This window comes from Scyliorhinus torazame, chromosome 8 (assembly GCF_047496885.1).
Source record: "Scyliorhinus torazame isolate Kashiwa2021f chromosome 8, sScyTor2.1, whole genome shotgun sequence".
Classification (NCBI taxonomy): domain Eukaryota; kingdom Metazoa; phylum Chordata; class Chondrichthyes; order Carcharhiniformes; family Scyliorhinidae; genus Scyliorhinus; species Scyliorhinus torazame.
The window spans coordinates 275,943,977-275,959,432 of NC_092714.1; the positions used below are offsets into that span (position 1 = coordinate 275,943,977).

General features: G+C 50.5%; 1 protein-coding gene across 6 annotated transcripts in view; it reads right to left on the minus strand.

The window, feature by feature from the left end:
- Positions 1–15,456, minus strand: part of tox2 (TOX high mobility group box family member 2) — a 273,425-nt gene that overhangs the window by 234,708 nt on the left and 23,261 nt on the right. The window lies entirely within an intron of this gene.

Sequence of the window (15,456 nt, forward strand, 5' to 3'; positions counted from 1 at the left end):
GAAGGTGACTTGGATGAACCCATGTCCTGTGGAGTGTTATATCGAGAACAGGCTGGACAATTTTCTGCCTAATTTACACTGTAAATTTGAATAACATCACCCAGGAAGAAGTAAAGGATTGCCGGTTTCTGAGTGAAAACAAATTACTTGACTTCCAAAAAGTCACTGAAATACTGTCAGCATAAACTGACATCCACCCTGTAGGTGTGAATGCGCTGCCTGTACACAGGGTACTGTTACAGGAAATACGACACACCCCCCACTCCGGCACGTTGGTATAACTGCACAGGAAGAAATATGTCAAAGTATCTTTGTTTTTTCTAGTTTTCCTTTCAAACAGGTGCGTGTGCAAACCATCTGCTCCGATACCAGCACATAATATTTTGTGCTCGAAATGTTCTACCTGTTGCTTCTGCTGGTGACCTGTCAGGCTGCCAATCGACATGCCAATTTAATCCCTCCATTACTTCAGAATCCCATTGGAACTGCAGTATATATATCAGAATCGTAGAATCACAGAATCCTACAGTGCACAATGAGGCCATTTGGCTAATCGAGTCTGCACTGGCTTTGGAAAGGGCACCCTTTTTAAGGGCACACTTCCACCCTATCCCCGTAACCCAGTAACCCCCACCGAACGTTTTGGACACTAAGGACAATTTATCACGGCCAATCCCCCTAACCTGCACATCTTTGGACTGTGGGAGGAAACCGGAGCACCCGGAGGAAACCCACGCAGACACGGGGAGAACGTGCAGACTCCGCACAGACAGTCACCTGAGGCCGGAATTGAACCCGGGCCCCTGGAGCTGTGAGGCAGCAGTGCTAATCACTGTGCCATATTGTGGTAGAGTGGAGAGATCTTTACTCTGTACTGTCTCTGACTGAATGCAGATGCACAGGGAGTAACTGATTTTGACACTGGGAGCGATCAATGTCAACACTGGGTGGCTACAATGAAAATAATTCCACTCTCCAATACCAACTGGTCTCAGCTTGACATCCACAGAAAATATTGTCTGAATACCAATGGTCTGCTCGGTAGCAGCATTTCTAGTGAATGGTGATAGCAAAGTTATGTCACCTCACGTGCCCCCCGGCCCCTTATGACAGGTCATAGCTATTCTGGATATTTTGGGCTGCTTTGAAAACTGATGCAACAGGTAGTCAGCACTGGGGCGCTATTGCTTGTTCAGCCCAGCCTGGCACTTTACCAGGGCATGGGGCCTAGTCAGGGTTAGCCTCAAAACCAGAAGCTCGAGGGAGGGTTTCCAGGTGCTTCAGTGACAGGATGAGCAAATAGAAAACTGCTTGTAAAGTACTGACCGCAATTCCACACAGTACCTCAAAAACAGCTGCTGACAGAGGTACAATGACAGCCAGTTTCAATGATCTTGTGCAGGCAGCTAACACTCACGTTAACCCGTGAGAAACCGAATCCCTTTCAATGAGGTTTAACCGCGATTCCTTTGCTGCTGCTTTTTAAAAATTCATTCCCGAATGTTGGCATCACTAAGGCTGATACCTATTGTCCTTTCTTAGGTGCTGGACTGGAGTCACATAGAGGCCCAGGTTGAGTAAGATTTCATTCCTTTTTTAAAATAAATTTTGAGTACCCAATTAATTTTTTTCCAATTAAGGGGCAATTTAGTGTGGCCAATCCACCTACCCTGCACATCTACCCACACAGACACAGGGAGAATGTGCAAACTCCACACGGACAGTGACCCAGAGCCGGGATCGAACCTGGGACCTCGGCGCCGTGAGGCAGCAGGGCTAACCCATTGCGCCTCCGTGCTGCTGAGATTTCATTCCCTAAGGGACTATAACGTGCCAGTTGGGTTTCTACAGAAATTCTACAGCTTCGTCGTCAGTATCTGTGAGATCAGTCTTCAAATTCTGTGTTCTTTATAAACTGGATTCAGAATCTCGGAATCTTTACAATGCCGGAGGAGGCTATCGGCCCATTGAGTCTGTACTAGCTCCGTGAAATAGCATTCTACCTAGTCCCAAGCCCTTACAGAATCATAGAATTAAATGTCAATGTTGGGATTTGAACTCGTGCTCCCTGGGTTACCAATGTGTTAATGTAAATATGTTAATGAAACTTTTACTGACTGTTAAATGTTATACAGGTATGTAAAGAGAAAAAAATTAATAAGAGCTAATGTAGGCCCGTTACAGTCAGAAACGGGGGAATTCATAACAGGGAACAAAGAAATTTGTGGGGCAGCACGGTGGCACAGTGGTTAGCACTGCTGCCACACAGCGCCAAGGATCCGGGTTTGATTCCCAGCTTGGGTCACTGTCTGTGCGAAGTCTGCACGTTCTCCCCGCGTCTGCGTGGGTTTCCTCCGGGTGCTCCGGTTTCCTCCTACAGTCTAAAGATGTACAGGTTAGATAGGGACTATTTAGCATGGCCAACCTAAGTGTCCAAAAGGTTAGGTGGAGTTACGGAAGATTGGGCTTAGCGAGGGTGATCTTTCGCAGGGTCATGCAGACTTGATGGGCTGAATGGCTCCCTTTTGCACTGTAGGGATTCTATGAAATAGCTGAGGAACTAAATTTGTACTTTGCTCCTGTCTGCACAAAGGAAGACATGAATAATGTACCGGAAGTTCACAAGTTTTAGTGAGGAGCTGAAGGAAATTAGTATTAGTAAAGGGGACAGAGAAAATGGCGGAAAGGCTGAGGAGGTCTGGCAGAATCTGTAGGGAGAGAAAAGAGCGAACGTTTTGAGTCCAGATGACCCTTTGTCAAAGCTAAAAGACGTAGAAAGTGGGAGATATTTATACTGTAGGGTGAGGCACTGAAAGATGAGTCATAGCCACAGAAACCCCGGGAAGAGAGAGCTAATGGCAGTCCCCAGAGAGTCCCCTAAACAATCATTCCAGGTTAAGCAGCGTTTCACTTGCATCTCTTCCAATTTGGTCTATTGCATTCGCTGCTCCCAATGTGGTCTCCTCTATATCGGAGAGACCAAACGCAGACTGGGTGATCGCTTTGCTGAGCATCTTCGGTCTGTGCGCATTCAGGACCCTGACCTTCCCGTTGCTTGCCACTTTAACACAAGACCCTGCTCCCAGGCCCACATGTCTGTTCTTGGCCTGCTGCAATGTTCCAGTGAAGCTCAACGCAAACTGGAGGAACAGCATCTCATCTTCCGGTGAGGCACACTACAGCCTTCCGGTCTCAACATCGAATTCAACAACTTCAGATGATCAGCTCTACCCCACCTCGATCCCTTTGTTTTCATCCCATTTCATTTTAACTGTCTTTTACCTTTTATTTATTTCTTGTCTTCTTTATATATATTTACCCCCACTCTTTCCCCCTATCATACACCCCCTTTTCTTATCTTTTCTCCCCTTTGCTTCCCCCTTCCCCCCTTTTCTCATTTTACCTCTCTCCCACCCATGTCTCCCCCTCCCCCCACATCTACATCTGTCACAGTTTACCCTCTGATTTTAGTTTCTCTGCTGTTTGGCCTTTCACACCTTTTATTCTCTCTGGGGACTGCCATTAGCTCTCTCTTCCCGGGGTTTCTGTGGCTATGGCCCATCTTTCACTCCCTCACCCTACAGTATAAATATCTCCCACTTTCCATGCCTTTTAGCTTTGACAAAGGTCACCTGGACTCGAAACGTTCGCTCTTTTCTCTCCTTCCAGGTGCTGCCAGACCTGCTGAGATTTTCCAGCATTTTCTCTTTGGTTTCAGATTCCAGGGTATGAATGTGGACAAATCTCCAGGGCCTGACAATCTTCATCCCAGAGTTCTCAAGGAAGTGGCCCTAGAAATAGTCGATCCATTGGTGGTCATTTTCCTAAATTCTTTGGACTCTGGAATGGTTCCTGCAGGTTGGAGGGTAGCGAATGTAACCCCGCTATTCAAAAAGGGAGGGAGAGAGAAAGCAGGGAACTATAGACCAGAGAGCCTAACGTCGGTAGTCGGGAAGTTACTGGAGTCAATTAACAAGGATTTCACAGCCCAGCATTTGGAAAGCAGGAGTGTAATCAGATAGAGTCAGCGTAGATTTACTAAAGAGAAATCATGTTTGACAAGCCCACTCGAATTCTTTGAAGATGTAATTAATAGAGTTGACCAGGGAGAACTGGTGGATGTGGTTTATTTAGACTTTCAGAAGGCTTTCGATAAGGTCTCACATAGCAGGTTAATATGTAAATTTAAAGTGCATGGGATTAAGAGTAGTGTTTTGAGATGGATAGAAAGCTGGTTAGCAGACAGGAAGCAAAAATTTGGACTAAATGGGTCTTTTTCTGATTGGCAGACAGTGACTAGTGGGGTACCGCAGGGATCGGTGCTAGGACCCCAACTGTTCACATTATATATTAATGAGTTGGTCGAGGGAACTAAATGTATTATCTCCAAATTTGCAGATGATACGAAGTTGGGTGGGAGGGTGAGCTGTGAGGAGGATGCAGAGATGCTTCAGCGGGATTTGGACAGGCTGAGTGAGTGGGCAGATGCATGGCAGATGCAGAAGAATGTGGATAAATGTGAGGTTATCCACTTCGCTAGCAAAAATAAGAAGGCAGATTATTACTTGAGTGGGATTTGTAAATTGGGAGAGGTGGATACTCAGCGAGACCTTGGTGTCCTCGTGCATCAGTCGCTGAAAGTAAGCGGCAGGTACAGCCGGCAGGAAAGAAGGCAAATGGTGTGTTGGCTTCATAGCGAGAGGATTTGAGTCTAGGAATAGAGATGTTTTACTGCAATTGTATAGGGCATTGGTGAGGCCACACCTGGAGTATTGTGGGCAGTTTTAGTCTCCTTATCAGAGGAAGGATGTTCTTGCTGTGGAGGGAGAGCAGCGAAGGTTTACCAGGCTGATTCCCGGGATGGTGGGACTGTCATATGAGGAGAGACTAAGTGGGTTAGGATTATATTCATTAGAGTTTAGAAGAGTGATTGAGAGTTCTCATAGCAACTTTTAAAATTCTAACAGGATTAGACAGGGTAGATTCAGAAAGAATGTTCCCGATGGTGGGGGAGCCCAGAACTCGGGGTCATAGTTTGAGGATAAGGGGTAAACCTCTTAGGACTGAGGTGAGGAGAAATTTCTTCACCCAGAGAGCGGTGAATCTGTGGAATTCACTCCCACAGAAAGTAGCTGAGGCCAAAACGTTGTGTAATTTCAGGAAGGAATTAGATACAGCTCTTCAGGCTAAAGGGATCGAGGGATATGGGTGGGAGGACGGGATCAGGGTCATAGAATCATAGAATTTGCAGTGCAGAAGGAGGCCATTCGGCCCATCGAGTCTGCACCGGCTCTTGGAAAGAGCACCCTACCCAAGTTCCACACCTCCATCCTATCCCCATAACCCAGTAACCCCACCCAACACTAAGGGCAATTTTGGACACTAAGGGCAATTTATCATGGCCAATCCACCCAATCTGCACATCTTTGGACTGTGGGAGGAAACCAGAGCACTCGGAGGAAACCCACGCAGACACGGGGAGAACGTGCAGACTCCGCACAGACAGTGACCCAAGCCGGAATCGAACATGGGACCCTGGAGCTGTGAAGCAATTGTGCTATCCACAATGCTACCGTGCTGCCCTTAAGGGTATTGAACTTGATGATCAGCCATGATCATAATGAATGGCGGAGCAGGCTCGAAGGGCCGAATGGCCTCCTCCTGCTTCTATGTTTCTATGTAACCAATATCCGACGGTATTGAGTTGAATAATGTCCAATTGTACCCAGTCTTTCAGCTTGTTGGAATGTGCTGTGTTGTCTAGTTTGTACCTGTCTACAAGTCTCTTCCTCTAACAGAACCCTCTCGAGTACAAGTGAGTCTGTGATACCCTCAGCTTGTTGTTTACCCCCAGTTATTTACATCATGTGGCAGATTTCACACTACCAAGGGCAGAATAAGTGAAGCCATTCACATACAAGCATACCAGTAAAAAAGGCACAACTCCCATTTATTTTTATGTGTTATTCTCTATGGTGTTGAAGCCACCAATGTTTTTCTGGGGCACAGTTCAATTGGTACCATCTGCCCCCTGGTATCTTGCCCATGTAACCACTCTTGAGGTGAGCATCAGCGATTTAGCCCTGTGCTAAACAGCCCTGCAGGAGCCACTCAATCGTTACAGCTGGGTTTAATCCTGCCCTCGCACAATGTCTTCAGGACCCCGCCTTCTGACAGGAGTCAATGGACAATCACAAGGAGGGGAATCGATGGTTGATTTCTCCATTCTCCTGGCCTGTGATGCTGAGGTCAGGTGTAGCAGGCAGCCCAGTATCTCAGCTGAGGTCAGCTAGCTCCACAGGTCCCAAATCAAACATACAGCCTTCCTGGTGGTTACAGCTGGGAATTCACTTCAATTACTTTTAGAGCTGTCAACAAAACGCAATTCACGACAATCATAAGATCCACATTGCTGTCTGGGGAAGGCGTGACGAGACCGTCAATGTGGAAATCATCTGTTTGCAGAAGGAAAATAGCAAGACCAGTGAGATCTATATGCAGGCTCAGGCTGACAAGTGGCAAGTTACATTCGCGCCACCCAAGTGCCAGGCAATGACCATCTCCTACAAGAGAGGAGCTAACCATCGCCCCTTGACATTCAATGGCATTGCCATCAATGAACCCCCCCCCCCCCCCCCCCCCCCGCCCCAAATCAACATCCTGGGAGCTACCATTGGCCAAAAACTGAACTGGACCCAGCCACATTAATACTGTGGCAGGTTAGATGTTGGGAATTGTGCAGTGCGTAATTACCTCACGACTCCACAGCATCTACAAGCCCCATGTCAAGAGAGCGAACGTATGAATCAGGAGCAGGAAGAGAGCATTTGGCCCCTCTAACTTGCTCCATCATTCAATAACATCATGGCTGATCTAATTGTGGCCTCCACTCCACATTCTGCCAACCCTGATAACCTTTGACTCTCTTGGTAGTCAAGAATCTACCTACCTCTGGCTTAGATTTATTCAATGACCGAGCATCCACTGCTCCCCAGGGAAGAGAGTTCCAAAGATTCACGGCTCATCTGAGAGAATGTTCCGTCTCATCTCAGCCTTAAATGGAAGACCCCCTACTTTTAAACTATGTCCCCTAGTTCCAGTCCCTCCCACACGGGGAAACATCCTCTCAGCATCCACCCTGTTAACTCCCCTCAGGATCTTAGATGTTTCAACAAGATCACCTCTCATTCTTTTAAACTCCAGTGGACACAAACTCAACCTTTCCCCGTAAGAGACCGTCCCCATGTGTGATGGAATACTCTCCGCTTGCCTGGGTGAGTGCAGCTCCAACAACACTCAAGAAGCTCGACACCATCCAGGACAAAGCAGCCCCGCTTGATTGTCACCCCATCCACCACCTTAAACATTCACTTCCTCCAGAATCCAGAGGAGGTTCACAAGAATGATCCCTGGAATGAAGAGCTTGTCTTTTGAGGAACGGTTGAGGACTCTGGGTCTGTACTCGTTGGAGTTTAGAAGGATGAGGGGGGATCTTATTGAAATTTACAGGACACTGCGAGGCCTGGATAGAGTGGACGTGGAGAGGATGTTTCCACTTGTAGGAAAAACTGGAACCAGAGGACACCATCTCAGACTAAAGGGACGATCCATTAAAACAGAGATGAGGAGGGATTTCTTCAGCCAGAGGGTGGTGAATCTGTGGAACTCTTTGCCGCAGAAGGCTGTGGAGACCAAATCACTGAGTGACTTTAAGACAGAGATAGATAGGTTCTTGATTAATAAAGGGATCAGGAGTTATGGGGAGAAGGGAGGAGAATGGGGATGAGAAAAATATCAGCCAAGATTGAATAGTGGGGCAGACTTGATGGGCCGAGTGGCCTAATTCTGCTCCTATGTTGTATGGTCTTATCACTGACATGTGTACAAAATGCACTGCAGCAACTGACCAAGATTCCTTCAAAAGTACCCTCCAAGCCTGTAACCTCTCCCACTTGTTGGGCGAGATTCTCCGACCCCCTGCTGGGTCGGAGAATCACCGGGGGGCTGGCATGAATCACGCCCCCGCCGGTTGCCGAATTCTCCGGCACCGGAGATTCGGCGGGGGCGGGAGTCGCGCCGCGCCGGTTGGCGGCCCCCCCCCCGGCGATTCTCCGGCCCGGATGGGCCGAAGTCCCGCCGCTAGAATGCCTGTCCCGCCGGCGTGGATTAAACCACCTACCTTACCGGCGGGACAAGGCGGCGCGGGCGGGCTCCGGGCTCCTGGGGGGGGGGGGCGGGGTGATCTGGCCCTGGGGGGTGCCCTCACGGTGGCCTGGCCCGCGATCGGGGCCCACCGATCCGCGGGCGGGCCTGTGCCGTGGGGGCACTCTTTTCCTTCCGCCTTCGCCACGGTCTCCACCATGGCGGAGGCGGAAGAGACCCTCTCCACTGCGCATGCGCGGGGATACCGTGAGCGGCCGCTGATGCTCCCGCGCATGCGCCGCCCGGCAATGTCATTTCCGCGCCAGCTGGCGGGGCGGAAATTAGTCCGGCGCGGGCCTAGCCCCTCAAGGTTAGGGCTCAGCCGCTCAAGATGTGGAGGATTCCGCACCTTTGGGGCGGCGCGGTGCCGGACTGATTTGCGCCGTTTTTGGCACCGGTCGGCGGACATCGCGCCGATTACGGAGAATTTCGCCCGGCCGAAATTCTCCCTCAATGTCGCGATGTCCGCCGACTGGCGCCAAAAACGGCGCCAATCAGACGGGCATCGCGCCGGCCCAAAGGCGCGGAATGCTCCGCATCTTTGGGGGCCGAGCCCCAACATTGAGGGGCTAGGCCCGCACCGGAGGAATTTCCGCCCTGCCAGCTGGCGGAAATGGCGTTTGGTGCCCCGCCAGCTGGCGCGGAAATGCGGCGCATGCGCGGGAACGTCAGAGGCCGCCGACAGTTTCCCGCGCATGCGCAGTGGGGAGAGTCTCTTCCGCCTCCGCCATGGTGGAGGCCGTGGCGGAGGCGGAAGGCAAAGAGTGCCCCCACGGCACAGGCCCGCCCGCGGATCGGTGGGCCCCGATCGCGGGCCAGGCCACCGTGGGAGCACCCCCTGGGGCCAGATCGCCCCGCGCCCCCCCCCCCCAGGACCCCGGAGCCCGCCCGCGCCGCCTGGTCCCGCCGGTAAATACCAGCTTTGATTTACGCCGGCGGGACAGGCAATTTCTGGGCGGGAGTTCGGCCCATCCGGGCCGGAGAATTGAGCGGGTGGTCCTGCCAACCGGCGCGGCCCGATTCCCGCCCCCGCCCAATCTCCGGTACCGGAGACTTCGGCGGGGGCGGGGGCGGGATTCACGGCGGCCAACGGCCATTCTCCGACCCGGCGGGGGGTTGGAGAATGACGACCCTTGATTCAACACCCACTGGATAGGTGAGCAGGCACCAGAGATTGTAGAATTACAGATAAACTTTTACAAAACACTAGTTTGGGCACAGCTAGAGTATCGTGTTAGATTCAGCGAATGCCACCTCCGGAAGGACATCAAGACCTTGGGGATGTTGCAGAGGAGATTCACTGGAATTTCGTCACAGATGAGGGACTTTGGTTGTATGGGGGAGGCTGCAGAAGCCAGGATCGTTCTCCTTAGAAAATAGGAACTACAGCAGAGGCCTCAAAATTAGAACTTCTGAAGGGGAAACTAGATGCTGGAAGAAAGGAATGGGTGTGATGATAGGTTGAGATGTGGAAGGGTGAGAGGAGGCTCGTGTCCAGCGTAAGCAGCAGCATTGATCGGATGGGCCGAACAGCCTGTTTCTCTCCTGTAAATACTATGGAGCAGTTTGCCAAAGGTCAGCGTCTTTGTGAGGAGATCGCGTTTGATAAGGTTCCCCATGGTCGGCTCATGAGGAAAGTAAGGAGGTGTGGGATAGAGGGAAATTTGGCCAATTGGATCAGTAACTGGCTATCACATAGAAGACAGAGGGTGGTGGTGGATGGAAAATGTTCAGACTGGAGACCAGTTACCAGCGGTGTACCACAGGGATCAGTGTTGGGTCCTCTGCTATTTGTGATTTTTATCAACGACTTGGAGGAGGGGGCTGAAGGGTGGGTCAGTAAATTTGCTGATGACACAAAGATTGGTGGAGTAGTGAATGAGGTTGAAGCTGTTGTAGCTCCAAAGAGACATTGATAGGATGCAGAGCTGGGCCGAAAAATAGCAGATGGAGTTTAACCCTGATAACTGCGAGGTGATTCATTTTGGTAGAAAAAATTTGAATGCGGATTACAGGGTCAATGGCAGGGTTCTGAGGAATGTGGAGAAACAGAGAGATCTTGGGGTTCATGTCCACAGATCTCTGAAGGTTGCCACTAACGTGGATAGAATTGTGAAGAAGGCTTATGGTGTGTTCGCGTTTATTAACAGGGGGCTTGAGTTTAAGAGCCGCGGGGTTATGCTGCAACTATACATGACCCTGGTGAGACCACATTTGGAGTATTGTGTGCAGTTCTGGTCACCTCACTATAGGAAGGATGTGGAAGCATTGGAAAGGGTGCAAAGGAGATTTACCAGGAAGCTGCCTGGTTTGCAGGACAGGTCTTATGAGGAAAGGTTGAGGGAGCGAGGGCTTTTCTCTTTGGAGCGGAGGAGGATGAGAGGCGACTTAATAGAGGTTCATAAGATAATGAGGGGGATAGATAGAGTGGATGTTGAGAGACTATTTCCTCGGGTGGATGTAGCTGTTACAAGGGTGGGAGATATAGGAGGGATGTCCGAGGTAGGTTCTTTACTCAGAGAGTGGTTAGGGTGTGGAATGGACTGCCTGCTGTGATAGTGGAGTCGGACACTTTAGGAACTTTCAAGCGGTTATTGGATAGGCACATGGAGCACACCAGAATGACAGGGAGTGGGATAGCTTGATCTTGGTTTCGGACAAAGCTCGGCACAACATCGAGGGCCGAAGGGCCTGTTCTGTGCTGTACTGTTCTATGTTCTATGTTCTAGGAGAGGGAAAGAAGGAAAAAAGAAACGCAACAGATAGCTTTGTGGCAGATGGTTCAGTCACACTCTGCAACTGATGTGAAAGCAAATTATTCTGTTTGATGTTTGTAAAGTGACCCCAACAATGACCTGCGCAGTATATAATACCTAGAAGATGATGTATCATTAACCCACCCAGAGCAACAGCTAGCATTAGGAAGACCAGCTTGCGTTAACTCGGACCAGACAAACAATCTCTCAGCGGCCAATAAATGAAGCACTAATTTCATTTTGTTCTTTCCTCTTGCCAAAGTGTTTTACTAAAAGTGTGCTATCTGTTTTCACTAATAGCAACAGCACAGGTCCCGACAATGGCATTTAGATAAATCCCCACTAATGTCTTGTTGACTGGTAGTCATTTTACTGTCAGCAAGAAGGTAATTCATAATTAATATAATTACAACACGGCAGTCACAGGACAAAAGATTTTTATGTCACAACATTAACTCTGTCCGTGGAGTAAAATGGTTTTCATACACAGACGGATTTACAAATGTGCTGAGGCATCTACAGCAAATAAGGAAAATGGATAGCAAGCAAGGGTCGGGAACAAAGCAATTTCCTTCAAATGAAACTTTGGCAGGAGAAATCTTGGAAATGGGGAGGGTATGTGAAAGGTACTGAAGGTGAATAAGGTTTCCACCTGTCTGCAAACAGTCACAATGTTCATAATGGCCCTGATTGACAAGATTAGTGATTTGTACAATTTCTGTTTGCAAAATACCTTGGAAATACTGACACACTCCCCGGGACCCCCTGTAAATACTGACACACTCCCCGGGACCCCCTGTAAATACTGTCACACTCCCCGGGACCCCCTGTAAATAATGACACACTCCCCGGGACCCCCTGTAAATACTGACAGACTCCCCGGGGCCCCCCTGTAAATACTGACACACTCCCCGGTGACCCCCTGTAAATACTGACACACTCCCCAGGGACCCCCTGTAAATACTGACACACTCCCCGGGGACCCACTGTAAATACTGACACACTCCCCGGGGACCCACTGTAAATACTGACACACTCCCCGGGGACCCCCTGTAAATACTGACACACTCCCCGGGGACCCCCTGTAAATACTGACACACTCCCTGGGGACCCCCTGTAAATACTGACACACTCCCCGGGGACCCCCTGTGAATACTGACACACTCCCCGGGGACCCCTGTAAATACTGACACACTCCCCGGGGTCCCCCTGTAAATACTGACACACTCCCCGGGGACTCCCTGTAAATACTGACACACTCCCCGGGAGCCCCTGTAAATACTGACACACTCCCCGGGGTCCCCCTGCTGGCCATCATGAACCAGCTGTCTGGCCTACTGAGCTAAACCAGCCCCTGCTCCTGACAATATCGCCGATTGTTTCAATTATTATTTTATAACAGTCGAGCAAATCCATACGCTCCCAATGTAATTGCTGCAGAGTTAATCCAGGACAAGGAAGAGGAATGAATGTGAAATCCTGTTCACCCTTGCCACACACAAGATCCATAATATCTCTGCACTGACTGAACTCAGCACCAAATTCACAATCCACCCATTGTTAGATTTATTGTCGCATGTACTGAGGTACGGTGAAAAGTATTGTTCTGAGTACAGTCCAGACAGATACATAGGGCAGGATTCTCCAACCCCCCCGCTCGGTGTGAGAATCTCCGGCAGGTGGCGTGAATCCCGCTGGCAGCGCCCCCCCCCCCCCCCCCCCCCCCCGGTGATTCTCCGGCCTGCGATGGGCCGAATGGCCGGTCGGCCAGTCCCGCCGGCGTAAATTAGAGTAGGTACCTACCGGCGGTACCTGGCTGTACGGGCGGCATCCGGGGTCCTCGGGGGGGGGGGGGGGCGCGGGGGCATCTGGGCCCGGGAGGGCCACCACTGTGACCTGGCCCGCGGTCCGTGCCCACCAATCCGCGGGCGGGCCTGTGCCGTGGGGGCACTGTATCCCTCCGCGTCGGCTGCTGTAAAAGTCCGCGATGGTCGATGCGGCGATGAACCCCCCCCCCCCGTGCAAGCGCTGGGATGATGCCAGCACGCGCTGGCGCTCCCGCGCATGCGCCAACTCACGCCGGCCAGCGGAGGCCCTTTGGTGCCGGTTGGCAAGGAGCCAAGCCCCCTCTGCGCCGGCCGGCAGGGCGCAAATCACTCCGGGGCCGGCCTAGCCCCTGAAGGTGTGGAGGATTCCGCACCTACGGGGCGGCCCGATGCCGGAGTGGTTCACGCCACCCCTCGGCACCGGGACCTCCCGCCCCGCCGGGTAGGGGTGAATCCCGCCCCGGTCTTTGAGTCTGTTCTTGCGCGTTCTTTGCCTTTTGTATCTCCTGCCCGATGGAAGAAGTTGGAAGAGTGAGTAAGGTGGCTGTCTGCCATTTGCTGTGCATCGACTGTCTGGGTGGGTGGGTGGGCAAAAGGGGGGAGGAATACAGTGGGTAAATGTGCCGGGTAAACACCAGCACGATTGGTTGTGTTGAATGACACATTTACATGTTGTCATTTCTATGTATTTCTCTGCAATGGGTGAACAAGATCACTTTCAAAAAGGGAGTAAAATTCTTTGAGTCCGAAGGACCTCGATTCCAAAGAGAAAATGCTGGAAGATCTCAGCAGGTCTGGCAGCATCTGTAGGGAGAGAAAAGAGCGAACGTTTCGAGTCCAGATGACCCTTTGTCAAAGGATCTCGATTGGTCTCCGAAAATCAGTGTGATGTCATCTGTTTAATCAAGGCCTTCCATTAATGAGTAACAATCCAGCTAACATCAGCTCTCTGTTATCTTTACCATGGCTTCCTCTTCTAGTACCTTCCTGTGCCGATACCGCTGGAGTCATCTCCCAGCGCGACATTCCAGTGTTGCTCGACAATCAGTGATTCCCAACAGAAAGACTAAGACACTTACATCACGTGAAGAGTCTTTGAGCAGACATTGGCAGATCCCTCGAGTGTGGCTCCGTGAATCTCAGCTGCCCTCCCACGCTGGGGGGGAGGAGAGAATGTGTGCCATTGCGGTGGGTGGGGTCGGGGGCGGTCCACCCCCCCCCTCCCCATGATCCTGGTCGAATTCGCATTGAAGGTTCACATCGCTTTCTCTACCCCACTTTGTAGCCAAGAGCAGGGTGTCTGTAACCCCCCCCCCCCCCCCCCGGACCCTTCCTGAAGCTGTGGTGCTGAGTCCAATCGCATCCCCTACCCCATCAGGGCCAGCAGCTGAAATCTCCAAAGCCAACAGAAGCCTGGATGGCAGCAGGCAATTCTGCGCCTCACTCACCTGTGACGAGAAGCCAAATCGAAGTTGGTTTATATTGTCAGCAAATGAAATGTCGTTGTGCCTATTTAAGGCAGAGGTTGATTGATTTCTGGGGATAGTGAGAACATAAGAACATAAGAACTAGGAGCAGGAGTAGGCCATCTGGCCCCTCGAGCCTGCTTCACCATTCAATGAGATCAAGGCTGATCTTTTGTGGACTCAGCTCCACTTTCCGGCCCGAACACCATAACCCTTAATCCCTTTATTCTTCAAAAAACTATCTATCTTTATCTTAAAAACAATTAATGAAGGAGCCTCTACTGCTTCACTGGGCAAGGAATTCCATAGATTCACAACCCTTTGGGTGAAGAAGTTCCTCCTAAACTCAGTCCTAAATCTGCTTCCCCTTATTTTGAGGCTATGCCCCCTAGTTCTGCTTTCACCCGCCAGTGGAAACAACCTGCCCGCATCTATCCTATCTATTCCCTTCATAATTTTATATGTTTCTATAAGATCACCCCTCATCCTTCTAAATTCCAATGAGTACAGTCCCAGTCTACGCAACCTCTCCTCGTAATCCAACCCCTTCAGTTCTGGGATTAACCTCGTGAATCTCCTCTGCACACCCTCCAGTGCCAGTACGTCCTTTTTCAAGTAAGGAGATCAAAACTGAACACAATACTCCAGGTGTGGCCTCACTAACACCTTATACAATTGCAGCATTACCTGAGGAAAGGTGGAGTTGAAAATCAGCCTGTTGCAGCAGGCCCGAGGGGCCAAATGGCCTTTTGCTGCTCCTGTTCGTTCTTCTGTTTTTACATAATCGTGGGCATTCTTTTATATCAACTTTTCAGTAACAACGCTTTGATCAGTAATATCTAGAAAAACAATCAGTGCCTTCTGATGAGTAAGGGGCCATTTTGAAGTCACCTCATTTCTGCTGCTCACAAAGCGAGTGTCATAATCTCGGTTTGACAATTCCACGCAGCAGAATAGAAAGTAAACCAGAGTGCATTCGCCTCCTGCTCACAGGCTGACTGGTTGTTTGACGCTGATTGGAGTTTGGATAATGTCTCTTTCAGTCTTACCAAAAAGCCCAAACCAGGAAACGTTAACCCTCTGTTCTCTCCACAAATCCCGACCTGTTGAGAGTCTCTCTGGAGCTCGGGTTCTATTTAACATCTCTTTATCACGACCCAGGGAGCAGTGGAGGCATTTATTCAAGGCCGAAAGGGAGTCAAGGGT